We start from the raw sequence: 27,849 nt of genomic DNA, 5'->3' as shown, positions 1-27,849 counted from the left end.
CAGCACCAATGGAGGATCCAAGCTGGGCACCCCTGCACTAGTCTGTGAGAGCCTCCTCCCCCACCCCTTTGGATGTCTGGGCTGTGCCTTCCTTCCCTGCAAGAGGATCACGGTTGCCAACTCCCACCTTTGCACTGTGCTTCTGCATCCTCAATGCTCCGCTTTGTTTCAAAAGCCTCGTCTCTGCTGCTCCTCTGGGGTGCCCTGAGCTTGGCCTGGGACTCGGAGGAGCCTCCCAGGGGGCAGTCCAGGGTCCCCCAGCAGCACAGGACGCTGTTCAAACCTGTTGAGAACAATCATAGTTCAAATATTTATTTTATTTAGCCAATTTGACTGCCTGACTTCCTTAGACTCGAGGCAGTTTACATAAATTAAAACAACGTAGACAAGAGGAAAAGGAAACCGCCCCCCCCCAAAAAAACTCTAAAAGCCTGGCCAAATGTGGGTGTCTCTTAAGAGAGAGCGGTGCCCGGGTGTGGCAGCGCTCTCTCGGTGTGGGTGTGTCTAGAGAAGGGGTGCCTGGGCGTGACTGCTCCCTGGAGACCCTCCGATGAGCCAGGGCCCCACGTACCTCCCCTGGGCCCAGAACTCTGAGAAGGCCCACCTGAGATGACCCCACAGAGCGGGTCAAAGATCGACGGGAGAGGCAGTCCTGAAGGTACACAGGCGCCAAACCCTGAAGAGGTTTATAGGTGATAACCAGCACCTTGAATTGGACCCAGAAGCGAACTGGCACCCAGTGCAGTGACCTCAGCAAAGGGGAAACATGGTCATATTTTCTGCTGCCCACAAGCAGCTGGGCCATGGCGTTTGGGGCCGGCTGAAGCTTCCAAGTTGCCTTCAAAGGCAACCCCAGGTCATTCTTTGTTTCAGTCATTCTTTGAATGATGTCCCAAACATAGTCTGGTGTGAAAAGTAGGTATGACTTTATTTTGAACAAAGAAGCAAACATGCTTTTCAAAATATCTCATTCATTCATAATAGACGAATAGATGCATTTGTATCTCTGTTAGTGAAGGGTATCAGGTTGTACGGGGAGCCTTGCTCTGAATGCTGAAGAAGCAGAGAAAGCCCCGCTGTGGTTGGGCGGTGGAGACTCCAGATGCAGACTGCCGGAGGAGTCAGTTTCAGCCTGAATCTGTTAGAATTGTCTGTAAAAGGAGGTGCAGGAGGAGGGCACATATTTATTTATGGTTTATTTTATTTATCAAATTTGTATACCGCCCCAAACCTTCGTCTCTGGGCGGTTTACAACAACATAAAACCAGTTAAAAATGTATACAAACACTTAAAGACACTTTAACAATTTAAAAATAGCCAGAAATTAAAAACCCCAAATATTAGGAAGCTGCGAAAGCTTGGGCAAAAAGATGGGTTTTCAGGTGTGTGTGTGTGTGTGTGTGTGTGTGTTTTAATTGCCAGAGATGGAGAGGATCGCATCTCAGCAGGGAGCACATTCCACAATCTGGAGGCAGGTCTGAGTTGGCAGTAACTGGAGACGGACCTCCTCAGATGACCTCAATGGGCGGTCATATCCTGATCACAGGTGGGAAGCCAGGAAAATGCATCACACTTTGCCAATCAGACAGTAAATCTGCTGCAGTGGAGCCAGCCTTTACTCTGGCATTCAACCCGCAGGTGTTTTGACCATGGGGTTTTCTCTCTCTCTCCCCCCCCCTCCCTCCTCATCCTATCTGCCACTAGACCAGGGCTGCACAACTCTGGTCCTCAAGCTGTTGGACTACAATTCCCATCATCCCTGACCGCTGGGCACTGCTTGGGGAGGACGGGAGCTGTAGTCCAGCAACCACTGGAGGGTCCAAGCTGGGCACCCCTGCACGAGTCTGTGAGAGCCTCCTCCCTCCCCGCCCCCCCTGCTTCATGGATGTCTGGGCTGTGCCTTCCTTCCCTGCAAGAGGATCACGGTTGCCAACTCCCACCTTTGCACCGTGCTTCTGCATCCTCCATGCTCGGCTTTGTTTCAAGAGCCTTGTCTCTGCTGCTCCTCTGGGGTGCCCTGAGCTTGGCCTGGCACTCAGAGGAGCCTCCCAGGGGGCAGTCCAGGACGCTGTTCAAATGCCCCCCCCCAACACCAGAGGCTTCCCCAGGGAAGGGCGGGGCGGGGGGCCATGCACCCCCCCTGGGAGCTAGGAAGGAGCCTCTCCGTGCCTGCTGGCTCCTTCCGCCCTCTCTTCCCGGGGGGCCCGAGGGCGGGTGTGGTGCAGGGGGCTTCCTTCCTCCCTCCCCCCGATATGGCGTGCCTACCTGCGGGGGCGAGGAGGGGCTGCGGCGTGGAGGCGGCGGCGGCGGCGTCTCGATCACCCTCCAGCAGGGCCAGCGCGGAGTTCTCTCTCCAGTCCGCGCGCCAAGCGCCTCCGCCTTCTAGTGAGCGCGCCTCAGCCCCGCCCTCAGCCCCGCCCCTCTGCGGCGCTCCCGGGATTGGCCGGCGGGGCGGGGGCGGGGCGGGCGCCGATTGGCCAGCAGCCGGCCGGAAGGGGCGTGCCGGCGGGGCTCCTGCCACAAAGCCCGAGGGCGCCTCAGAGGAGGACGCAGCTCAGCTCGGCTCGGCTCCAGGAAGCGGCGGAGAAGCGGCAGCAGCAGCAGCGGCGGATGGTGGCCCCGGCAGGCAGGCGGACCGGACCCCGCCGCGGCGGAGCAGACCCGGAGCAGCTCCGACGTCCTCCCGGGACTCGGAGAGGAGAGGCCTCGCCGGGTGGGTGGGTGGATGGGGGCCTGCAACTCCCCCCCCCCGCAACAGCGGATGGATCGTGATGGAAATAAAGATGCTCCCCCCCCCAGCCTATCTCGTTCTTCCTCGGAGGGGTGTGTGGAGGGGTGCAAGGAGCGAGGGAGGGAGGGAGGGAGCTCTCTAGAGAGGCGAGCCTGTGTGTGTGTGTTTGTGTGTGTGTGTGGAGGGGTCTCTAGAGAGGGGTGCCCAGAAGAGCCCCTCTCTAGAGACCTGTGTGTTTGTGTGGTGTGTGTAGATAGTGCGAGTTTCTAGATATCTCTGAGTTTGTGTGTGTGTAGCAGGGGTCTCTAGGGAAGGGCGCCTCGGAGAGCCCCTCTCTAGAGACCTCTGTGTGTGTATAGCTAGTGGGGGTCTCTAGGAGGGGTGCCCAGGAGAGCCCCTCTCTAGAGACTTCTTTGTGTTTATAGCTAGTGGGGGTCTCTAGGGAGGGGTGCCCAGGAGAGCCCCTCTCTAGAGACTTCTTTGTGTGTGTAGCTAGTGGGGGTCTCTAGGGAGGGGTGCCCAGGAGAGCCCCTCTCTAGAGACCTCTGTGTGTGTGTAGCTAGTGGGGGTCTCTAGGGAGGGGTGCCCAGGAGAGCCCCTCTCTAGAGACCTGTCTGTGTGTATAGCTAGTGTGGGTCTCTAGGGAGGGGTGCCCAGGAGAGCCCCTCTCTAGAGACCTGTCTGTGTCTATAGCTAGTGGGGGTCTCTAGGGAGGGGTGCCCAGGAGAGCCCCTCTCTAGAGACTTCTTTGTGTGTATAGCTAGTGGGGGCTCTCTAGGGAGGGGTGCCCAGCAGAGCCCCTCTCTAGAGACGTCTTTGTGTGTGTTTGTGTGTATAGCTAGTGGGGGTCTCTAGGGAGGGGCGCCTCGGAGAGCCCCTCTCTAGAGACCTCTGTGTGTGTATAGCTAGTGGGGGTCTCTAGGAGGGGTGCCCAGGAGAGCCCCTCTCTAGAGACCTGTCTGTGTCTATAGCTAGTGGGGGTCTCTAGGGAGGGGTGCCCAGGAGAGCCCCTCTCTAGAGACTTCTTTGTGTGTGTTTGTGTGTATAGCTAGTGGGGGTCTCTAGGGAGGGGTGCCCAGGAGAGCCCCTCTCTAGAGCTCTCACTCTGTGTTTGTGGAGGGGGTCTCTGGGGAGGGGCACTGAGGAGTGCCCCTCTCTAGAGACCTCTGTGTGTGCGTGTAGGAAGTGGGGGTCTCTAGGGAAGGGCAACTAGGAGTGCCCCTTCCTAGAGACCTCACTCTGTCTGTGTTTCTGGAGGGGGGTCTCTAGGGACGGGTGTTGAGGAGTGCCCCTCTCTAGAGACCTCTGTGTGTGTGGGTAGGGGGGTCTCTAGGGAGAGCTGCTCTCTAGAAAGCCCTCTTTGTGTGTATGTGTATGGGGGGGCTCTCTAGGGAGGGGTGCCCAGGAGAGCCCCTCTCTAGAGACCCCCTCTGTGTGTGTGTGTGTGTGTGTGTGTGTAGGTAGGCAGTGGGGGTCTCTAGGGAGGGGTTCCCAGGAGAGCCCCTCTCTAGAGACCTCTTTGTGTGTGTGTGTGTAGGAAGCGGGGGTCTCTAGGGAGGGGTGCCCAGGAGAGCCCCTCTCTAGAGACCTGTGTGTGTGTGTGTGTGTGTGTGTGTAGGTGGGGGGGGTCTCTAGGGAGGGGCGTCTAAGAGTGCCCCTCTCTAGAGATTTCTCTCTGTGTGTTTGTTTAGGTAGGTAGTGGGGGTCTCTAGGGAGGGGTGCGCAGGACAGCCCCTCTAGAGACCCCCTCTGTGTGTATGTGTGTGGATAGGGTCTCTAGGGAGGGGGTGTCTAGGCGTGCCCCTCTCTAGATCTCTCTCTCTCTCTCTGTGTGTGTGTGTAGGTTGGTAGGTAGCGGGGGTCTCTAGAGAGGGGCGCCAAGGAGAGCCCCTCTCTAGAAACCTCTGTGGGCGGGGTCTCTAGGGAAGGGCGTCTAGGAGTGCCCATCTCTAGAGATCTCACTCTGTGTTTGTGGAGGGGGTCTCTAGGGAGGGGCGCTGAGTGCCCCTCCCTAGATCTCTCTCTCTGGGGAGGTAGGTAGCGGGGGTCTCTAGGGAGGGGCACCCAGGAGAGCCCCTCTCTAGAGACTTGTGTGTGTGTGTGTGTGTGTGTGTGTGTGTGTAGGTGGGGGAGTGTCTTTAGAGTGGAGAGCCCCTCTCTAGAAACCTCTCTCTCTCTCTCTGGGTGTAGGGGGGTCTCTAGAGAGGGGTGCCAAGGAGTGCCCCTCTAGAGACCTATGTGTGTGGGGAGGGGTCTCTAGAGAGGCGTGCCCCGAGTGCCCCTCTCTAGAGACCTCCCTCAGTGGGTGGGTCTTTAGGGAGGGGTGCCCGAGAGCGCCCCTCTCTAGAGACCTCCATCTCGGTGGGGTGGTCTCTCGGGAGGGGTGCCCCTAGGTGCCCCTCTCTAGAGACCTCCATCTCGGTGGGGTGGTCTCTCGGGAGGGGCGCCCCTAGGTGCCCCTCTCTAGAGACCTCCCTCTCGGTGGGGTGGTCTCTCGGGAGGGGCGACCCTAGGTGCCCCTCTCTAGAGACCTCCCTCTCGGTGGGGTGGTCTCTCGGGAGGGGCGCCCCTAGGTGCCCCTCTCTAGAGACCTCCCTCTCGGTGGGGTGGTCTCTCGGGAGGGGCACCCCTAGGTGCCCCTCTCTAGAGACCTCCCTCTCAGTGGGGGGGGTCTCTCTGGAGGGGCACCCTGAGTGCCCCTCTCTAGAGACCTCCCTCTCGGTGGGGGGTCTTAAGGGTGGGGCGCCCCAGAGCGTCCCTCTCTAGAGACCTCCCTCCTGGGGTGAGGTGGGTCTCTAGGAAGGGGTGCCCCGGAGCACCCCTCCCTAGAGACCTCCCTCCTGGTGTGGGGGGAAGGGGGTCTCTAGGAAGGGGTGCCTCGGAGCACCCCTCTCTAGAGACCTCCCTCCCCCCACCCCGGGAGGGAGGTCTCTAAGGAGGGGCGCTCTGGTGCACCCCTCCCTAGAGACCCACCTCACCCAGGGAGGGAGGTCTCTAGAGAGGGGCCCTCGGGGTGCCCCACCCTTGAGACCCCCCCACCGAGAGGGAGGTCTCTAGATAGGGGCGCTTGGGGTGCCCCTCCAGAGAGACTCCCCACTGAGAGGGAGGTCTCTAGAGAGGGGCGCTCCGGGGCACCCCTCCCTAGAGACCCTCCCACCAAGAGGGAGGTCTCTAGAGAGGTGGGCTCCAGGGCACCCCTCCCTAGAGACCCACCCACTGAGGGAGGTCTCTAGGGAGGGGCAGCTTGGAGCGCCCTTCTCTAGAGACCTACTGAGAAGGGGGTTCTCTAGGGATCTCAGGCTTATCATTGCTGCTGTTGCTTTGTATTTTATTCTGATTTTATGCTTGTATATTAAATCAGATGTGGTTTTAATAAAATGTGGTATATAAACTTAGCTGCACTTTGAATTCAGCAGTTTTCTGTTAGTGAACTTTCATAAAGGTAAAACACCTAAAAATCCACTGGCAGCTGTAGACACACCATCCGGAGGCAAGGATTTCAGTTCAATATGGTCATTACTCACTTTATTCTGGAAATGTGCCCCTCCCCCTAGAGACCCCCCCCCCTTACCCAGGAGGGTCCCCTGGAGCCCACCTCTCTAGAGACCTCCCTCTTTGTGGGGGGTCTCTAGGGAGGGGACCCTGGAGCCCACCTCTCTAGAGACCTCCCTCTCGGTTGGGGGTCTCTAGGGAGGGGTGCCCTGGAGCCCACCTCTCTAGAGACCTCCCTCTTGGTGGGAGGGTCTCTAGGGAGGGGTGCCCTGGAGCGACCCTCTCTAGAGACCTCCCTCTCGGTGGAGTGGTCTCTCTGGAGGGGCGCCCCTAGGTGCCCCTCTCTAGAGACCTCCCTCTCAGTGGGGAGTCTCTCTGGAGGGGCACCCCAAGCGCCCCTATCTAGAGACCTCCCTCTCGGTGGGGGGGTCTCAAGGGTGGGGCACCCCGAGGGCCCCTCTCTAGAGACCTCCCTCCCTGGGTGAGGTGGGTCTCTAGGGAGGTGTGCACCAGAGCGCCCCTCCCTAGAGACCTCCCTCCCGGGGTGGGGGGAGGGAGGTCTCTAGAGAGGGGTGCTCCGAGGCACCCCTTCCTAGAGACCCCCTTCCCCCCACCCCAGGAGGGAGGTCTCTAGGGAGGGGTGCTCCGGGGCACCCCTTCCTAGAGACCCACCTCACCCCAGGAGGGAGGTCTCTAGAGAGGGACGCTCTGGGGCGCCCCACCCTTAAGACCCCCCACCGAGAGGGAGGTCTCTAGAGAGGGGCACTCAGGGTGCCCCTCCAGAGAGACCCCCCCCACTGAGAGGGAGGTCTCTAGAGAGGGGCACCTAGGGGGGCCCCTCCCGAGAGACCACCCCACCGAGAGGGAGGTCTCTAGAGAGGGGCACCTAGGGGCGCCCCTCCCGAGAGACCACCCCACCGAGAGGGAGGTCTCTAGAGAGGGGCACCTAGGGGCGCCCCTCCCGAGAGACCACCCCACCGAGAGGGAGGTCTCTAGAGAGGGGCACCTAGGGGCACCCCTCCCGAGAGACCACCCCACCGAGATGGAGGTCTCTAGAGAGGGGCGCTCTCGGGCACCCCTCCCTAAAGACCCACCCACTGAGGGAGGTCTCTAGAGAGGGGCACTCGGGGCACGCCTCTCTAGAGACCCCTCCCCACACACATAGGTCTCTAGAGGGGCACTCCTTGGCACCCCTCTCTAGAGACCCCCCTACACCCAGAGAGAGAGAGAGGTGTTTCTAGAGAGGGGCTCTCCTCTCTAAAGACACTCCCCCACCTACACACACACACACACACAAGTCTCTAGAGAGGGGCTCTCCTGGGTGCCCCTCCCTAGAGACCCCCGCTACCTACCTCCCCAGAGAGAGAGATCTAGGGAGGGGCACTCAGCGCCCCTCCCTAGAGACCCCCTCCACAAACACAGAGTGAGATCTCTAGAGATGGGCACTCCTAGACGCCCTTCCCTAGAGACCCCGCCCACAGAGGTTTCTAGAGAGGGGCTCTCCTTGGCGCCCCTCTCTAGAGACCCCCGCTACCTACCAACCTACACACACACACACAGAGAGAGAGAGATCTAGAGAGGGGCACGCCTAGACACCCCCTCCCTAGAGACCCTATCCACACACATACACACAGAGGGGGTCTCTAGAGGGGCTGTCCTGCGCACCCCTCCCTAGAGACCCCCACTACCTACCTAAACAAACACACAGAGAGAAATCTCTAGAGAGGGGCACTCTTAGACGCCCCTCCCTAGAGACCCCCCCCACCTACACACACACACACACACAGGTCTCTAGAGAGGGGCTCTCCTGGGCACCCCTCCCTAGAGACCCCCGCTTCCTACACACACACACACAAAGAGGTCTCTAGAGAGGGGCTCTCCTGGGAACCCCTCCCTAGAGACCCCCACTGCCTACCTACACACACACACACACACACACACACACACACAGAGAGAGAGAGATCTCTAGAGAGGGGCACTCCTAGACGCTCCTCCCTAGAGACCCCCTCCACACACACACAGAGGGGGTCTCTAGAGAGGGGCTCTCCTGGGCACCCCTCCCTAGAGAGCCCCCCCATACACATACACACAAAGAGGGCTTTCTAGAGAGCAGCTCTCCCTAGAGACCCCCCTACCCACACACACAGAGGTCTCTAGAGAGGGGCACTCCTCAGCACCCGTCCCTAGAGACCCCCCTCCAGAAACACAGACAGAGTGAGGTCTCTAGGAAGGGGCACTCCTAGTTGCCCTTCCCTAGAGACCCCCACTTCCTACACGCACACACAGAGGTCTCTAGAGAGGGGCACTCCTCAGTGCCCCTCCCCAGAGACCCCCTCCACAAACACAGAGTGAGAGCTCTAGAGAGGGGCTCTCCTGGGCACCCGTCCCTAGAGACCCCCACTAGCTATACACACACAGACAGGTCTCTAGAGAGGGGCTCTCCTGGGCACCCCTCCCTAGAGACCCCCACTAGCTATACACACAAACACACACAAAGAAGTCTCTAGAGAGGGGCTCTCCTGGGCACCCCTCCCTAGAGACCCCCACTAGCTATAGACACAGACAGGTCTCTAGAGAGGGGCTCTCCTGGGCACCCCTCCCTAGAGACCCACACTAGCTATACACACAAACACACACAAAGACGTCTCTAGAGAGGGGCTCTGCTGGGCACCCCTCCCTAGAGAGCCCCCACTAGCTATACACACAAAGAAGTCTCTAGAGAGGGGCTCTCCTGGGCACCCCTCCCTAGAGACCCCCACTAGCTATAGACACAGACAGGTCTCTAGAGAGGGGCTCTCCTGGGCACCCCTCCCTAGAGACCCACACTAGCTATACACACAGACAGGTCTCTAGAGAGGGGCTCTCCTGGGCACCCCTCCCTAGAGACCCCCACTAGCTACACACACACAGAGGTCTCTAGAGAGGGGCTCTCCTGGGCACCCCTCCCTAGAGACCCCCACTAGCTACACACACAAAGAAGTCTCTAGAGAGGGGCTCTCCTGGGCACCCCTCCCTAGAGACCCCCACTAGCTATAAACACAAAGAAGTCTCTAGAGAGGGGCTCTCCTGGGCACCCCTCCTAGAGACCCCCACTAGCTATACACACAGACAGGTCTCTAGAGAGGGGCTCTCCTGGGCACCCCTCCCTAGAGACCCCCCACTAGCTATACACACAAACACACACAAAGAAGTCTCTAGAGAGGGGCTCTTCTGGGCACCCCTCCCTAGAGACCCGCACTAGCTATACACACAAAGAAGTCTCTAGAGAGGGGCTCTCCTGGGCACCCCTCCCTAGAGACCTCCACTAGCTACACACACAGAGAGGTCTCTAGAGAGGGGCTCTCCGAGGCGCCCTTCCCTAGAGACCCCTGCTACACACACACACAAACTCAGAGATATCTAGAAACTCGCACTATCTACACACACCACACAAACACACAGGTCTCTAGAGAGGGGCTCTCCTGGGCACCCCTCCCTAGACACACACACACACACACACACACACACACACACACACACACAGAGACAGGCTCGCCTCTCTAGAGAGCTCCCTCCCTCCCTCCCTCGCTCCTTGCACCCCTCCACACACCCCTCCGAGGAAGAACGAGATAGGCTGGGGGGGGAGCATCTTTATTTCCATCACGATCCATCCGCTGTTGCGGGGGGGGGGAGCTGCAGGCCCCCATCCAGCCACCCACCCACCCACCCACCCGGCGAGGCCTCTCCTCTCCGAGTCCCGGGAGGACGTCGGAGCTGCTCCGGGTCTGCTCCGCCGCGGCGGGGTCCGGGCCGCCTGCCTGCCGGTGCCGCCATCCGCCGCTGCCGCTTCTCCGCCGCTTCCTGGAGCCGAGCTGAGCTGCGTCCTCCTCTGAGGCGCCCTCGGGCTTTGTGGCAGGAGCCCCGCCGGCACGCCCCTTCCGGCCGGCTGCTGGCCAATCGGCGCCCGCCCCGCCCCCGCCCCGCCGGCCAATCCCGGGAGCGCCGCAGAGGGGCGGGGCTGAGGGCGGGGCGGCGGCGCGCTCACTAGAAGGCGGAGGCGCTTGGCGCGCGGACTGGAGAGAGAACTCCGCGCTGGCCCTGCTGGAGGGTGATCGAGACGCCGCCGCCGCCGCCTCCACGCCGCAGCCCCTCCTCGCCCCCGCAGGTAGGCACGCCATATCGGGGGGAGGGAGGAAGGAAGCCCCCCCCTGCACCACACCCCCCCCTCGGGCCCCCCAGGAAGAGAGGGCGGAAGGAGCCAGCAGGCACGGAGAGGCTCCTTCCTAGCTCCCAGGGGGGGTGCATGGCCCCCCGCCCCGCCCTTCCCTGGGGAAGCCTCTGGTGTTGGGGGGGGCATTTGAACAGCGTCCTGGACTGCCCCCTGGGAGGCTCCTCTGAGTGCCAGGCCAAGCTCAGGGCACCCCAGAGGAGCAGCAGAGACAAGGCTCTTGAAACAAAGCCGAGCATTGAGGATGCAGAAGCACGGTGCAAAGGTGGGAGTTGGCAACCGTGATCCTCTTGCAGGGAAGGAAGGCACAGCCCAGACATCCAAAGGGGGGGGGGAGGCTCTCACAGACTCGTGCAGGGGTGCCCAGCTTGGACCCTCCAGTGGTTGCTGGACTACAGCTCCCGTCCTCCCCAAGCAGTGCCCAGCGGTCAGGGATGATGGGAATTGTAGTCCAACAGCTTGAGGACCAGAGTTGTGCAGCCCTGGTCTAGTGGCAGATAGGATGAGGAGGGAGGGGGGGGGGAGAGAGAGAGAAAACCCCATGGTCAAAACACCTGCGGGTTGAATGCCAGAGTAAAGGCTGGCTCCACTGCAGCAGATTTACTGTCTGATTGGCAAAGTGTGATGCATTTTCCTGGCTTCCCACCTGTGATCAGGATATGACCGCCCATTGAGGTCATCTGAGGAGGTCCGTCTCCAGTTACTGCCAACTCAGACCTGCCTCCAGATTGTGGAATGTGCTCCCTGCTGAGATGCGATCCTCTCCATCTCTGGCAATTAAAACACACACACACACACACACACACACACACACACACACCTGAAAACCCATCTTTTTGCCCAAGCTTTCGCAGCTTCCTAATATTTGGGGTTTTTAATTTCTGGCTATTTTTAAATTGTTAAAGTGTCTTTAAGTGTTTGTATACATTTTTAACTGGTTTTATGTTGTTGTAAACCACCCAGAGACGAAGGTTTGGGGCGGTATACAAATTTGATAAATAAAATAAACCATAAATAAATATGTGCCCTCCTCCTGCACCTCCTTTTACAGACAATTCTAACAGATTCAGGCTGAAACTGACTCCTCCGGCAGTCTGCATCTGGAGTCTCCACCGCCCAACCACAGCGGGGCTTTCTCTGCTTCTTCAGCATTCAGAGCAAGGCTCCCAGTACAACCTGATACCCTTCACTAACAGAGATACAAATGCATCTATTCGTCTATTGTGAATGAATGAGATATTTTGAAAAGCATGTTTGCTTCTTTGTTCAAAATAAAGTCATACCTACTTTTCACACCAGACTATGTTTGGGACCTCATTCAAAGAATGACTGAAACAAAGAATGACCTGGGGTTGCCTTTGAAGGCAACTTGGAAGCTTCAGCCGGCCCCAAACGCCATGGCCCAGCTGCTTGTGGGCAGCAGAAAATATGACCATGTTTCCCCTTTGCTGAGGTCACTGCACTGGGTGCCAGTTCGCTTCTGGGTCCAATTCAAGGTGCTGGTTATCACCTATAAACCTCTTCAGGGTTTGGCGCCTGTGTACCTTCAGGACTGCCTCTCCCGTCGATCTTTGACCCGCTCTGTGGGGTCATCTCAGGTGGGCCTTCTCAGAGTTCTGGGCCCAGGGGAGGTACGTGGGGCCCTGGCTCATCGGAGGGTCTCCAGGGAGCAGTCACGCCCAGGCACCCCTTCTCTAGACACACCCACACCGAGAGAGCGCTGCCACACCCGGGCACCGCTCTCTCTCAAGAGACACCCACATTTGGCCAGGCTTTTAGGGTTTTTGGGGGGGGGGCGGTTTCCTTTTCCTCTTGTCTACGTTGTTTTAATTTATGTAAACTGCCTCGCGTCTAAGGAAGTCAGGCAGTCAAATTGGCTAAATAAAATAAATATTTGAACTATGATTGTTCTCAACAGGTTTGAACAGCGTCCTGGGCTGCTGGGGGACCCTGGACTGCCCCCTGGGAGGCTCCTCCGAGTCCCAGGCCAAGCTCAGGGCACCCCAGAGGAGCAGCAGAGATGAGGCTTTTGAAACAAAGCGGAGCATTGAGGAAGCAGAAGCACAGTGCAAAGGTGGGAGTTGGCAACCGTGATCCTCTTGCAGGGAAGGAAGGCACAGCCCAGACATCCAAAGGAGTGGGGGAGGAGGCTCTCACAGACTAGTGCAGGGGTGCCCAGCTTGGACCCTCCAGTGGTTGCTGGACTACAGCTCCCGTCCTCCCCAAGCACAGTGCCCAGCAGTCAGGGATGATGGGAATTGTAGTCCAACAGCTTGAGGACCAGAGTTGTGCAGCCCTGGTCTAGTGGCTGAGAGGAAGGGGGGGGGGGAGAGAGAGAGAGAATCCCATGGTCAAAACACCTGCGGGTTGAATGCCAGAATAAAGGCTCTGGCTCCCAGCTCCACCCAGTCAGGAAACTGGAACCAGAGGCCGATGCCTTAACGTCGATAAGGCTGATGTTATTTCTCTTTGTGATCCACCCTAAGCCATTTTTGGAAGGGCGGTATAGAAATCGAATTATTATTTATTATTATTATTAACAGACCTGCGCCACCTGATCAGTCACGGTGTTGTGCAATGCCACAAACAACAAGCGAGAACAAACTTGGTTCCTTTAGAAGCCAAGGGAAGGCCTTTCTGTTCACTCAAACTTTTAGAATGGGGGCAGCATATTTAAAACATATTTTTAATTTGCTTTTAACTTGCTTGTCTCTTTAACGTTGTTGTGAGCTGTGCAGAGAACAATTTGTTATGGGGCAGCTAACCAAGTTTGTTCTTGTTAGTCCTTGTGTGAAATAAAGGCATGTGACCTGCCGACTAACAGATACCTCTTTTACATACACAGTCCTGCCACTGAAATGAGCTGCACACACTGCTTTTGAGAGCAGAAAAAGTACTAGGGGAAATATGCTTGGGACATGTTCAAAGGAGGTTGGGATGTTTAAAAGCACAAATACTGAATTAATCCTTTTCACTTTTATTGCTCTCAAGGGGTTTTAATCACTCAAGGATACATCTAAAACAACATGATGCCCCCAGAAAGCAGAAGATCCTTTCAGATTCAAATGTACTATAATTCAAGCTTACCATATATGGCCATTATAAAATAAAATGGCTAATGTTTAAAATGAAATCCTTCAAGTTGCAAATGGTTCCTTTACTTCCAAGTGAAATTCTAAAACAGAAATCCCCATTTCCACTGTGGGTACTTTGACGTTTAGTAGGATCCCCGTTCTGGCTGAAGCTCTTTCCACTCTCTGAGCACGGATGTAGTTTCTACACAGTGTGGGTTCTTTGATGCCGATTAAGATTTCCACTGGTGCTGAAGCTCTTTCCACACTCCAAGCATTTAAAAGGTTTCTCTCCAGTGTGAGTCATTTGATGTAAATTGAGGTAGTCACTCCCACTGAAGCTCCTTCCACACTCCAAGCACTGATATGGTCTCTCTCCAGTGTGGCTTCTTTGATGCACAAGAAGTGATCCATTGCTACTGAAGCGCTTTCCACACTCCAGGCAGTGATATGGTTTCTCACCAGTGTGAATTCTTTGATGTATGGTAAGGTTTCCATTGTCACTGAAGCTCTTTCCACACTCCAAGCACAGAAATGGTTTCTCTCTGGTGTGGGTTCTTTGATGTTTGCTAAGTTTTGCACTGTCACTGAATCACTTATCACACTCCAAGCATTTATATGGTCTCTCTCCAGTATGTATTCTTTGATGAATAGTAAGGGATCCACTGTCAGTAAAGCTCTTTCCACACTCCAAGCATTTATATGGTCTCTCTCCAGTGTGGGTTCTTTGATGTGAAGTGAGGTGGGAACTCGCACTGAAGCTCTTTCCACACTCCAAGCATTTATGCGGTTTCCCCTTTGTGTTCATTTCTCACTTCTTTCCCCTGTTTTTCTTGTTCTTCTCCTTTGCTTAAGGTTTTCCTTCTGTTGTGCCCTCTTTTTCCATCTGATCCCTCTGCACAATCATGGGTGGGGTCTTCCTTCCTCCTCACTCTCCTAGCCGTCACCTGCTGAAACAAAGAGAGAGAACCGTTCAGAGCCTGAGACAGGAAAGGCCTTCCCTTCTCAAAGGGCAGCACAGAGGGACTGCTCTGATCACAGAAGAACCACGAAGCCGCCCTGCTCTGGGTGACTGAGTCCTGGGGAGAGATGGCAGGCAGAGCCCTTGCTGTGTCCCTCTAAGGTCTCAAGCCAGCAGCAACCTGGCCTGCTCCCAAGGGTTTCTGCCCGCTTGACAAGATCATCGGAGGGGGTCTGCTCCGTGTGCCAACAGTGAGAGAGGTTTGGTTGCTGAGTATGTGGGACGGGGCTTTCTCAGTCATGGCCCCCAGGCTTTGGAATGCTCTCTCGGCTGGCGTCCGCTCCTCAGTCTCCTTGACAGGACATTACGCAGCGTCTAGATAGGCTCCTAGGCAGTGCAGGGGAGGAGACAGCTGTTGTGGTGCACGTCGGCACCAACGATGTGGGGAAATGCAGTCGGGAGGTCCTGGAAGCCAAATTTAGGCTGATAGGTAGCATTTTGAAGTCCAGGACCCCCAAGGTAGCCTTCTCAGAAATGCTACCTGTTCCACGCGCAAGTACAGTGAGACAGGCAGAGCTGAGGGGTTTCAATGCGTGGGTGAGACGTTGGTGCTGGGAGGAGGGGTTTAGATTTGTTAGGCACTGGGACACATTTTGGGGCAAGCAAGGCCTGTACAAAAGGGATGGGCTGCACTTGAACCAAGATGGAACCAGACTGCTGGCACTTAAAATCAAAAAGGTTGCAGAGCAGCTTTTAAAATGACACCTGGGGAACAGCCGATGGGAGCTGGGCAGTATCCCGTTTGGCAAAAGCCACCCTTTAAAGTGTGAGGCTGCAAAGAATTCAGATAAAACAGAAAGGGACAGAGCAGAACCGCATAAAGAGCAGATGGGAGCCTGTGCCAGCAGGTCAAAGAGCCAAAAGAATAGCATACATCAGGGGAGAGATTCAGTGTATAGGTGCTTATATGCCAATGCCAGAAGCCTCCGAGCCAAGATGGCTGAGCTGGAGTGCTTGGTTGCTAATGCAGAAATAGATATAGTGGGCATAACAGAAACCTGGTGGAACAGTGAGAACCAGTGGGACACTGTTATCCCTGGGTATAAACTCTATAGAAAGGACAGGGAGGGGCACCTTGGAGGTGGAGTAGCACTGCATGTTAAAGAAGGGATAGAATCTAACAAGCTAGAAAACCTAGGTGGACTGGAGTCCTCCACAGAAACCCTGTGGGTGACTATACAAGGCCGGAAAGGGAACGTGCTACTGGGGACGTGCTATCGCCCTCCGGATCATAATGCCGACAGTGATTGGGAGTTGCAGGAGGAAATCAGGGAGGCATCAAGGAGAGGCAGGGCAGTAATCATGGGTGACTTCAATTACCCACACATAGACTGGGTAAATTCACATTTGAGTCAGGACAAAGAGGTCAAATTTCTAGATATACTAAATGACTGTGCCCTAGAACAGTTGGTCATAGAACCAACCAGAGAGAAAGCGACCTTGGATCTAATTCTGAGTGACACCTAGGACCTGGTGCGTGACATCAGTGTCATCGACCCTTTAGGGAACAGTGACCACAGTGCCATCAAATTCAGCATACATGTGGGGAGAGAATAACCAAGGATGTCTAACATGGACATTTTGAATTTCAGAAGAGGAAACTTCTCCAAAATGAGGAGTATGGTGAAAAGAGAGCTGAGGAGGAAAATCAGGAGAGTCACTTCGCTCCAGAGTGCATGGAGTTTACTCAAAACCACAATACTAGAAGCCCAGTTAGATTGTATACCCAAAAGGAGGAAAGGTACCACTAAGTCCAGGAGGATGCCAGCATGGCTAACGGGTACCGTCAAGGAAGCCATAAAAGGGAAGAAGACTTCCTTCCGAAATTGGAAGGCCTGTCCAAACGAAAAGAACAGAAAGGAACACAAACTCTGGCAAAAGAAATGCAAGGTGACAATAAGGGAGGCAAAAAGAGTTTGAGGAACATTTAGCCAAAAGGATCAAGGGGAATAACAAAAACTTCTTTAAGTACATCAGAAGCAGGAAACCTGCCAGGGAGGCAGTTGGGCCATTAGACAATGAGGGAGTGAAAGGGATTATTAAGGAGGATATGGAGGTTGCAGAGAAGCTGAATGAGTTCTTTGCATCTGTCTTCACGGCAGAGGATACTGAGCATATACCTGTTCCTGAACCAGGCTTTTTAGGGATGGAGGCTAGAGAGCTGAGTCAGATAGAAGTGACAAGGGATGATGTTCTAAACTGTCTGGAAAAACTGAAAGCTAACAAATCACCAGGGCCAGATGGCATCCATCCACGAGTCCTCAAAGGATTCAAATGTGAAATTGCCGACCTCCTTGCTAAAATATTTAACTTATCCCTGAAATCGGGCTCTGTACCAGAGGACCGGAGAGTAGCAACTGTAACACCGATTTTCAAAAAGGGATCCAGGGGCGATCCGGGAAATTACAGGCCGGTTAGCCTAATGTCCGTTCGAGGCAAATTGATGGAAATCATCCTCAAGGATAAAATTGTACAGCACCTAGAAGAACAGGCCCTGCTGGGAGTGAGCCAGCATGGCTTCCGCGAAGGTAAATCTTGCCTCACCAACCTTTTGGACTTCTTTGAGAGTGTCAACGAGTGTGTGGATCAAGGTGATCCAGTTGACATAGTCTACCTGGACTTCCAAAAAGCTTTTGACAAAGTTCCTCATCAAAGACTCCTGAGGAAACTTAGCGGTCATGGGACAAGGGGACAAGTACATGTGTGGATTGCTAACTGGTTGAAAGACAGGAAACAGAGGGTAGGTATCAATGGAGAGTTTTCACAATGGAGGGAAGTAAGAAGTGGGGTCCTCCAGGGATCTGTACTGGGACCGGTGCTTTTTAATTTATTCATAAATGATCTAGAAGCAGGGGTAAGCAGCGAGGTGGCCAAATTTGCAGATGATACCAAACTCTTTTGGGTAGTGAAATCCAACACGGATTGTGAGGAGCTCCAAAAGGATCTCTCCAAACTGGGGGAGTGGGCGACAAAATGGCAAATGCGGTTCAATGTTAGCAAGTGTAAAGTGATGCACATTGGAACGAAAAACCCCAACTTCAAGTATATGCTGATGGGATCCAAGCTGTTGGTGACGGACCAGGAAAGGGATCTTGGGGTTGTGGTGGACAGCTCATTGAAAGTGTCATCTCAGTGCACGGCAGCTGTGAAAAAGGCCAATTCCATGCTAGGGATCATTAGGAAGGGGACTGAAAATAAAACGGCTAATATTATAATGCCCTTATGCAAAACTATGGTGCAGCCACACCTGGAGTACTGCGTACAATTCTGGTCACATCTTAAAAAGGACATTGTTGAACTGGAGAAGGTACAGAAAAGGGCAACCAAGATGATCAGGGGCCTAGAGCAACTTTCTTACAAGGCAAGACTACAACACCTGGGGCTTTTTAGTTTAGAAAAAAGATGACTGCAGGGAGACATGCTAGAGGTCTATAAAATCATGCATGGCGTGGAGAAAGTGGAGAGAGAGAGATTCGTTTCCCTCTCACACAACACTAGAACCAGGGGTCACTCCATGAAATTGATTGCCAGGAGGTCTAGGACCAACAAACGGAAGTACTTTTTCACACAATGCGTGATTCACTTGTGGAACTCTCTGCCACAGGATGTGGTGACAGCCCACAACCTGGATGGCTTTAAGAGGGGTTTGGATGACTTCATGGAGGAGAGGTCTATCAATGGCTACTAGTCGGAGGGCTGTGGGCCACCTCAAGCCTCAAAGTCAGGATGCCTCTGAGTACCAGTTGCAGGGGAGCAACAGCAGGAGAGAGGGCATGCCCTCAACTCCTGTCTGTGGCTTCCAGTGGATCTGGTGGGCCACTGTGCGAAACAGGATGCTGGGCTAGATGGGCCTTGGGCCTGATCCAGCAGGGCTGTTCTTATGTTCTTATGATGTAAATTGAGGTTGTAACTCCCACTAAACCACACTCCAAGCATTTATATGGTTGCTTACCTGTGTCCATTTTTCACTGAGGCTGAAAACTTGGTTCAGAACTGAAGTTTTTCCTACTTACAGGGCAGGGACTTCTTTCCCCCTTGTCTTTTTGGTTTTATAGATGTCACCCTACTGGGAAGCAGAAGGTCTCTCCTTGTTCTTCTCTTTTGCCGCAGGTTTTCCTTTTCTGTTCTCTCTTTTTCCGTCTGAACAAACTTTGGCAGGTGGGTCTTTCGTCCTCTTCACTCTCCCACCCGTTACTTGCTGGAATGGAGAGAAATGTGGTCAGAGCCTGAAATAAGACAGAAATCCCCTTCTCAATCACTGTTCCCTCTGACAGGGATTTCCAGATGTTGTTCCCTACAGCTCCCAGCATCCCCAGCTGCAGTGCCCTTTGGCTGGGGATTATGGGAGTTGTAGTCAACAACCCCTGGGACTCCCTGTCAGCGGGAACACTGTTCTCAATAGCCATCCCCCAAAGACTGCTCTGATCGTGGAAGAACCACCCAGTTGACCTGCTCTGGTTGACTAAGTCCTGGAGGGAGGGAGGGAGGAGGGAGGGAGGTGGGGCTGCAGTCAGGATTCCATCTCATTTCCTGGGTATTTTTGTCAATATGGAATATTTGCAAACCAGCCAGGCCCTATTTTCTTCCTTGATGAGGACTCGAAACACTCTCAGCTTGCTGAAATGACGCACACCTCAAATATGCTCCTAGTTCCATTTCTATATGCAAAAGTTTTGCTAAGGAAGCAAGGCAAAAATTTTATTCAAACTTCCCTTTTGGGGGAAAAGAGTCTGTGCTGGTTTTAACATATCATGCACAATTATATAGGTGCCTCCCTATGCTCGGGAAGGGAGATCTCATTTTTTATCCTCACAAGCATGTATATTATTTCTCTCCAGTGTGGCTTCTTTGATGTTTGGTGAGGTTTCCCCTGTTGATGAAGCCCTTTCCACACTCCAAGCATCTGTGTGGTTTCTCCCTTGTGTCCATTTCCCACAGAGCTTGAAAGCCTGGTTCAGAAGCTTTCCTTCTCGCAGGGCGCTGGCGCCTTTCCCTTTCTTTCGCCACCGTTTTTTGGATTCCAAATTTATGGATGTTGCCATACTGAGAAGCATAAGATCCCTTCCCGTTCCTCTGCTTTGCTTTAGTTTGCCTTCTCTGTTTTTCCTTCTTTCCCCATCTGATACCTCTGAGCAATGCTGGGTGGGGTTTTTCCTCCTCCTCACTCTCCCCCCGGTCACCTGCGAGAACAAAAAGAGAAAACTGGTCAGAGCCTGAGATAGGACAGGAGTCCCCCTCTTCTCCTATCCCTGGAAGCACCCAAGAAGAACCACGAAGCCAACCTGCTCTGAGTAACTGAGTCATGGGGGGGGGGGGGAGGCAGCCCCCCTGCCCCCGCCAGCAGCAACCCAGGCTCAATGTGGGAAGGTATTCAGGGCAGATCACAATCAGGGCTCCATCTGGCTTACTGGCTACCCTGTTGGGAAATCCAGTTGTAGGTTCTTTGTGTTTGCATAGCTCAGACACCAATCTCTCTTGCTGGGAGAGGGGGCCGTGGTGTGTGTGTGTGTGTGTGTGTGTGGTATTAAGGCATAAGCCCCCCTGGATAGTTATGCCTGGCAATTCCAACCCTCACTCTGAGCCCCCCTTGTTTGCTGTGACCCTAGAATTCACGGCCTCCGTGGGCAACTGCTCTCACACAGACCTCCTTCAACCTCCTTACACTTGGAAAAACGGAACAAGGCCCCGTTTTCTTCCCTGAGAGTGGCTGGAACCCCTCTAGGCTGGCTGAAATCCACTGAACCTCAACTATGCTCCTAGCTGCACTTCCAGAATCAGACATTATGTCAAGAATGCAGGGTGTGATATTTATTTCCACATCTCTTTTTTAAAAAAAGAAAGGAGTCTGCACTGGCTTTCACCTACGGTCTCCGATCATCTAGGTGCCTAAAGGTGCTCAGGGCGGGTTATCTCGGTTTTTATCCTCACAATACCCCTGTGAGGTAGGCCAGGCTGAGGGAGAGAGGAGCTGGCCTCACAGCAGCAGAAAGGAACTTCTGATTGCATTGGAAGAACTCACTGGGGGACCCTGGCCCAGTCGCTAGCTTCTCCATCGCTCAGTCTTGGGGAGAAGGGAGGGAAAGAAGCAGGGGGCATGGGCCGTGATAACGTCCTCCCCGATCCAAAGAAGGCAGCCTGCTCCCCATGGGGCCCCAGGAGGAACAGCTGGACGTGGGCTGCAGACAGACCATTCCAGGAGGTTGAGGGGGATATTCCTCCCCTCCTTTGCTTTTCTTCTCTCCTCCCCACTACTAGTTTCTTGCCTCTCCCCAACCCCACAAGAAGGGCTCACCTTCTTGCCTGCCCAAGGGGGGCCCTCCGATTCCCCCGTCCCAGATGGCCAAACCTCTCCCCCTCTCAGGGATGCTCTATCAATGCAAGGGGGTGGGGTGTTGGAAGGGACAATATTTGGGGCAGAGGGGGAGGACTGAGGGAGAGGCAAATGCAAAAGGCACGGTACATTCAGCACTACAAAGAAGACAGGATCGAGCAAAGAGGGCGCCTCACCTAGAGCGGCCATCAAGGCAAACGTCTCCTCCATGACTTCCTTGTGCAAGGCCCTTTGGGACGGATCCAGCAGAGCCCACTCCTCCCTGCTGAACTGCACGGCCACCTCCTCAAAAAAAAACAAAAAAAAACCAGACTCTGCAGGAGGAAGAAGGAAAATACAACATTTTCCCCCATTCACACATCTCCTAATGGCTCTTTACCTTCTAAGCACAATCCAGTGGTTTATTCTATAGAAAAATAAAGGTGGTGGTGCGGAGTTCCCCTGCCCCAAGCGTCCCATTTCTCCCAATGGAGACTCCAGCCCCAGCCATTGGGCAAGACACTTTGTAGGTTCCTTTCAATCCCTAAAATCGGTATTTTAGATATTTTGCAATGTGCAAAGAGAACGAAACCCTGGTCATTCCATATGCAGATCAAGCATGAAGGCCAAATGCGGCCCACTCAAATATCTATTCTAGGGATTGAAGGGAACCTACAAAAGGAGAAAACCAAGGAAGCAGCCTTTATGGAGAAACTGAGACCTGACATTAATGCTCAGGAGGCACTGGCCAAGGCTATGAAGTTTATTAGCCTAATAAAAGTCTAAGGGAACGTCTAAGGAATGTAACCGCTGGGGAACCGAGGTTTTCATCTGTGTTCATTTGTTTTACATAAAGGGAGGGTGGTGTGTCACAGTGAAACATCTGAGGTCTTTTTGTTTACCAACTTTTAGGTTTTTTTGCTGAGAGTTTAAAAACAAAGTTAAAACATTGAAACCATTTAAGATTCTTGAAGTCAAATGAAAATGTTTTGGCCGGGGAGATGCGAGACACTTGAGGGTGAAGAGATCTTGTGGGGATGGAAGATACGGGTTATGAGGTCTGGCAGGGGAGTCCGGTCAGATGGAGGTGGGGGCAGTGGGCGGGGGGGGGGACTCTCCTGCAGTGCTTGGGGGGGGAGCAGGGGGGGTCTCGTCAAGGGCTGTCAGCAGAAGAGCAGCCGCCTCTTTTCCTGACCTGACTGGGAGGACGGGTGGGTGGGAGGCAGGCAGAGCAAGCAAGCAAGCAAGCAGGCAGGGACAGGGTCCATTCAACTTTGCCCCCCCCACACACACCTGCCCCCAGATGCTTTTGGACTACAACTCCCAGAATCCCCAACCTACCACAGCGGCTAACAGCGGGGATTATGGGAATGGTAGTCCAGCAGCATCTGCGGAGCTGAGCAGCCCTGCCTGGACCAGAAGGAGGGAGAGAGGCAGGCAGGGAGCCCCCCCGGGAGGGAGCCCCCCCGCCTGCCCAGCGGCAGGACCATCCCCCCCCCGCCGCCTGCCACGCCCTCCTCCCCCGCCTAGGCGACCCACTGTGGGGCTGGCCCCGCCCTTCCCAATAACAACAGCAACAACAAGCAGCAGCAGCAGCAGCAGCGTGGCATGGCACTGCCCTCCTGCGCGGCTCAGCTGCAGCTGCTGGCAGCCAGGGTAAGCCCGGGACAGACGGACTACAAATCCCATCACCCCCCCACCGCACTTCAGGGCTGCGGGGAACGATGGGAGCTGTAGTTTGGCGGCACCCACCGGGAGGCTCAGCCCCCCCCCCATAAAATTAAAAACGGGCTCCAGCTTACCCGCTCCAGGCACCTGCCCGGCTACTGCTCCGTGACGGTCCGGGGCTGCTGCACCCAAGTCCAACGAGCCCAGTTGGCGGGGAGCAGATGGGCAGGCTGGGCGAGAGGGGCGCCCCCAAGACGCACCCGGCCCTGCAGCACGCCGACCCACTGCCACTGGGCCCACCACCACCACCTGCGCAGGCACGGTGGATCAAAATTTAGACCCTCTCAAGATGGTGGCGGATCCACCCCGTCCAGTTCAGCTGCCCATCTGCGCAGGCGCGCAGCCCCCCTTCGGCGGCCCTGCTAGGCGTTGGGGGCACTTGATGGGCCCGGGCTGAGGAGAGGCGCTGGCCCGCCACGAGGCCCATAGAGATGCTGCTTGCGAAGAGCCCCTCTCCTTCCTAAAGAGCGCCCCCCCCAGCCTTAGGCATATTACATATATTGACACACACACACACATTATTTCTTTATTTTATTTGTATACCGCCTGACTCCAAAGGCTATAGGCAGTTCACAAAGATAAGCACCATCGACACAAAAGAAAACCATTAAGACAGCAATTAAAGAATTAAAAACATAACCCTTTGGCCTGTATTCAGCTATTTGCCGGAAGTGTAGTGATGTGTGTGTTCCAGCTGCACACCCTTAACTCTTTGGCCTATGCCCCGGAGGTGTGGCGACTTCTGTGTTCCAGCTGGACTCCCCTATATCCCGCCAGAGACTTTGAGGCTTGACCATTTGGATGGCAACGGGCAGTGCAGTTTCCTGGTGTGGCAAATACGCACCATGCCGCAGTGCAAAAAGTAGCCACAGGAGGGCAGCCTTTTCCAGGAAAAGGCTTGGCCCATTGTCATTCCTAGAGCCAAGCCTCAGCTTGCTGCAGGAAAATGCATAGCCCAGGCCAAAGAGATCAGGCTGTGCAGCTAGATCACACACAACGCCACACCTCTGGCACAGAGGCCCAAGAGATAAGGGTGTGCAGCTAGAACACACACATCGCCACACCTCCGGCACAGAGGCCAAAGAGATAAGGCTGTGCAGCTAGAGCACACACATCGCCACACCTCCGTCAAGGAGGCCAAAGAGATAAGGCTGTGCAGCTAGAGCACACACATCGCCACACCTCCGGCATATAGACCAAAGAGATACGGGTGTGTAGCTAGAACACACACATCGCCACACCTCCGGCACATAGGCCAAAGAGATAAGGGTGTGCAGCTAGAGCACACACATCGGCACACCTCCAGGATATATGCCAAAGAGATAAGGGTGTGCAGCTAGAGCACACACATCGCCACACCTCCGTCAAGGAGGCCAAAGAGATAAGGATGTGCAGCTAGAACACACACATCGCCACACCTCCGGCACATAGGCCAAAGAGATAAGGGTATGCAGCAAGAGCACACACATTGCCACACCTCCAGGATATATGCCAAAGAGATAAGGGTGTGCAGCTATAGCACACACAACGCCACACCCCCGGCACAGAGGCCCAAGAGATAAGGGTGTGCAGCTAGAACACACACAACGCCACACCTCCGGGATATATGCCAAAGAGATAAGGGTGTGCAGCTAGAACACACACAACGCCACACCTCCGGGATATATGCCAAAGAGATAAGGGTGTGCAGCTAGAGCACACACATCGGCACACCTCCAGGATATATGCCAAAGAGATAAGGGTGTGCAGCTAGATCACACACAACGCCACACCTCTGGCACAGAGGCCCAAGGGATAAGGGTGTGCAGCTAGAACACACACAACGCCACACCTCTGGCACAGAGGCCCAAGAGATAAGGGTGTGTAGCTAGAGCACACACATCGCCACACCTCCGGGATATATGCCAAAGAGATAAGGGTGTGCAGCTAGAGCACACACATCACCACACCTCGGGCACAGAGGCCAAAGAGATAAGGGTGTGCAGCTAGAGCACACACAACGCCACACCTCTGGCACAGAGGCCCAAGGGATAAGGGTGTGCAGCTAGAACACACACAACGCCACACCTCCAGCACAGAGGCCAAAGAGATAAGGCTGTGCAGCTAGAGCACACACTTCGCCACACCTCCGGCACATAGGCCAAAGAGATACGGGTGTGTGGCTAGAACACACACATCTCCACACCTCCGGCACATAGGCCAAAGAGATAAGGCTGTGCAGCTAGAGCACACACATCGCCACACCTCCGTCAAGGAGGCCAAAGAGATAAGGCTGTGCAGCTAGAGCACACACATCGCCACACCTCCGGCATATAGACCAAAGAGATACGGGTGTGTAGCTAGAACACACACATCGCCACACCTCCGGCACATAGGCCAAAGAGATAAGGGTGTGCAGCTAGAGCACACACATCGGCACACCTCCAGGATATATGCCAAAGAGATAAGGGTGTGCAGCTAGAGCACACACATCGCCACACCTCCGTCAAGGAGGCCAAAGAGATAAGGATGTGCAGCTAGAACACACACATCGCCACACCTCCGGCACATAGGCCAAAGAGATAAGGGTATGCAGCAAGAGCACACACATTGCCACACCTCCAGGATATATGCCAAAGAGATAAGGGTGTGCAGCTATAGCACACACAACGCCACACCCCCGGCACAGAGGCCCAAGAGATAAGGGTGTGCAGCTAGAACACACACAACGCCACACCTCCGGGATATATGCCAAAGAGATAAGGGTGTGCAGCTAGAACACACACAACGCCACACCTCCGGGATATATGCCAAAGAGATAAGGGTGTGCAGCTAGAGCACACACATCGGCACACCTCCAGGATATATGCCAAAGAGATAAGGGTGTGCAGCTAGATCACACACAACGCCACACCTCTGGCACAGAGGCCCAAGGGATAAGGGTGTGCAGCTAGAACACACACAACGCCACACCTCTGGCACAGAGGCCCAAGAGATAAGGGTGTGCAGCTAGAACACACACATCGCCACACCTCTGGCACATGGGCCAAAGAGATAAGGGTATGCAGCAAGAGCACACACATTGCCACACCTCCAGGATATATGCCAAAGAGATAAGGGTGTGCAGCTAGAGCACACACAACGCCACACCTCCGGCACAGAGGCCCAAGAGATAAGGGTGTGCAGCTAGAACACACACAACGCCACACCTCCGGGATATATGCCAAAGAGATAAGGGTGTGCAGCTAGAACACACACAACGCCACACCTCCGGGATATATGCCAAAGAGATAAGGGTGTGCAGCTAGAGCACACACATCGGCACACCTCCAGGATATATGCCAAAGAGATAAGGGTGTGCAGCTAGATCACACACAACGCCACACCTCTGGCACAGAGGCCCAAGGGATAAGGGTGTGCAGCTAGAACACACACAACGCCACACCTCTGGCACAGAGGCCCAAGAGATAAGGGTGTGCAGCTAGAACACACACAACGCCACACCTCCGGCACATAGGCCAAAGAGATAAGGGTATGCAGCAAGAGCACACACATTGCCACACCTCCAGGATATATGCCAAAGAGATAAGGGTGTGCAGCTAGAGCACACACAACGCCACACCTCCGGCACAGAGGCCCAAGAGATAAGGGTGTGCAGCTAGAACACACACAACGCCACACCTCCGGGATATATGCCAAAGAGATAAGGGTGTGCAGCTAGAACACACACAACGCCACACCTCCGGGATATATGCCAAAGAGATAAGGGTGTGCAGCTAGAGCACACACATCGGCACACCTCCAGGATATATGCCAAAGAGATAAGGGTGTGCAGCTAGATCACACACAACGCCACACCTCTGGCACAGAGGCCCAAGGGATAAGGGTGTGCAGCTAGAACACACACAACGCCACACCTCTGGCACAGAGGCCCAAGAGATAAGGCTGTGCAGCTAGAGCACACACAACGCCACACCTCCGGCACAGAGGCCAAAGAGATAAGGCTGTGCAGCTAGAGCACAGGCATTGCCACACCTCTGGCATAGAAGCCAAAGAGATAAGGGTGTGCAGCTAGAACACACACATCACCACACCTCCGGCACGCAGGCCGAAGAGACAGGGGTGTGCAGCTAGAACACACACATCGCCACACCTCTGGCACAGAGGCCAAAGAGATAAGGCTGTGCAGCTAGAGCACACACATCGCCACAACTCTGGCACAGAGGCCAAAGAGATAAGGCTGTACAGCTAGAGCACACACATCGCCACACCTCCAGCATATAAGCCAAAGAGATAAGGGTATGCAGCAAGAGCACACACATCGCCACACCTCCGGCAAATAGGCCAAAGAGATAAGGGTGTGCAGCTAGAACACACACAACGCCACACCTCCGGGATACAGGCCAAAGAGAATAGGGTGTGCAGCTAGAGCACACACATCGCCACACCTCCGGCACAGAGGCCAAAGAGATAAGGCTGTGTAGCTAGAGCACACACATCGCCACACCTCCGGGATATATGCCAAAGAGATAAGGGTGTGCAGCTAGAGCACACACATCACCACACCTCGGGCACAGAGGCCAAAGAGATAAGGGTGTGCAGCTAGAGCACACACAACGCCACACCTCTGGCACAGAGGCCCAAGGGATAAGGGTGTGCAGCTAGAACACACACAACGCCACACCTCCGGCACAGAGGCCAAAGAGATAAGGGTGTGCAGCTAGAGCACACACATCGCCACACCTCCGGCACATAGGCCAAAGAGATACGGGTGTGTGGCTAGAACACACACATCTCCACACCTCCGGCACATAGGCCAAAGAGATAAGGGTATGCAGCAAGAGCACACACATTGCCACACCTCCGGCAAAGAGGCCAAAGAGATAAGGGTGTGCAGCTAGAACACACACAACGCCACACCTCCGGCAAATAGGCCAAAGAGATAAGGGTGTGCAGCTAGAGCACACACATCGCCACACCTCCGGGATATATGCCAAAGAGATAAGGGTGTGCAGCTAGATCACACACAACGCCACACCTCTGGCACAGAGGCCCAAGGGATAAGGGTGTGCAGCTAGAACACACACAACGCCACACCTCTGGCACAGAGGCCCAAGAGATAAGGGTGTGCAGCTAGAACACACACAACGCCACACCTCTGGCACAGAGGACCAAGGGATAAGGGTGTGCAGCTAGAACACACACAACGCCACACCTCTGGCACAGAGGCCCAAGAGATAAGGGTGTGCAGCTAGAGCACACACATCGCGACACCTCGGGATCATAGGTCAAAGAGATCAGGGTGTACAC

General features: G+C 54.8%; 1 protein-coding gene and 2 long non-coding RNA genes across 16 annotated transcripts in view; 1 reads left to right on the top strand and 2 right to left on the bottom strand.

Moving 5' to 3' along the window:
- Positions 1-904: 904 nt before the first annotated feature.
- Positions 905-2,396, bottom strand: LOC128337429 (uncharacterized). The gene is made up of 2 exons (XR_008312261.1): positions 2,266-2,396; positions 905-1,151 (listed from the first exon to the last, which is right to left on the bottom strand). It is a non-coding gene; the product is annotated as an uncharacterized LOC128337429 (long non-coding RNA).
- Positions 2,397-10,224: 7,828 nt separating this feature from the next.
- LOC128337462 (uncharacterized) lies at positions 10,225-13,563 on the top strand. The gene is made up of 3 exons (XR_008312282.1): positions 10,225-10,367; positions 12,349-12,504; positions 13,422-13,563. It is a non-coding gene; the product is annotated as an uncharacterized LOC128337462 (long non-coding RNA).
- LOC128337455 (mucin-1) overlaps positions 13,392-27,849 on the bottom strand; it is a 32,841-nt gene continuing 18,383 nt past the window's right edge. For 3 of the 14 annotated variants that reach the window (XR_008312267.1, XR_008312273.1, XR_008312272.1), the window contains 2 exons: positions 21,030-21,167; positions 13,392-19,702 (listed from right to left, as the gene is read on the bottom strand). The gene's annotated coding sequence lies outside the window, so the exon portion shown is untranslated. The remainder of the gene's footprint in view (positions 19,703-21,029; positions 21,168-27,849) is intronic. The other 11 variants (XR_008312274.1, XR_008312268.1, XR_008312278.1 and 8 more) reach the window with 11 other exon arrangements.

This window comes from Hemicordylus capensis, chromosome 14 (assembly GCF_027244095.1).
Source record: "Hemicordylus capensis ecotype Gifberg chromosome 14, rHemCap1.1.pri, whole genome shotgun sequence".
In the NCBI taxonomy this organism is placed as follows: domain Eukaryota; kingdom Metazoa; phylum Chordata; class Lepidosauria; order Squamata; family Cordylidae; genus Hemicordylus; species Hemicordylus capensis.
This window is presented reverse-complemented; position numbering and strand designations above follow the sequence as displayed.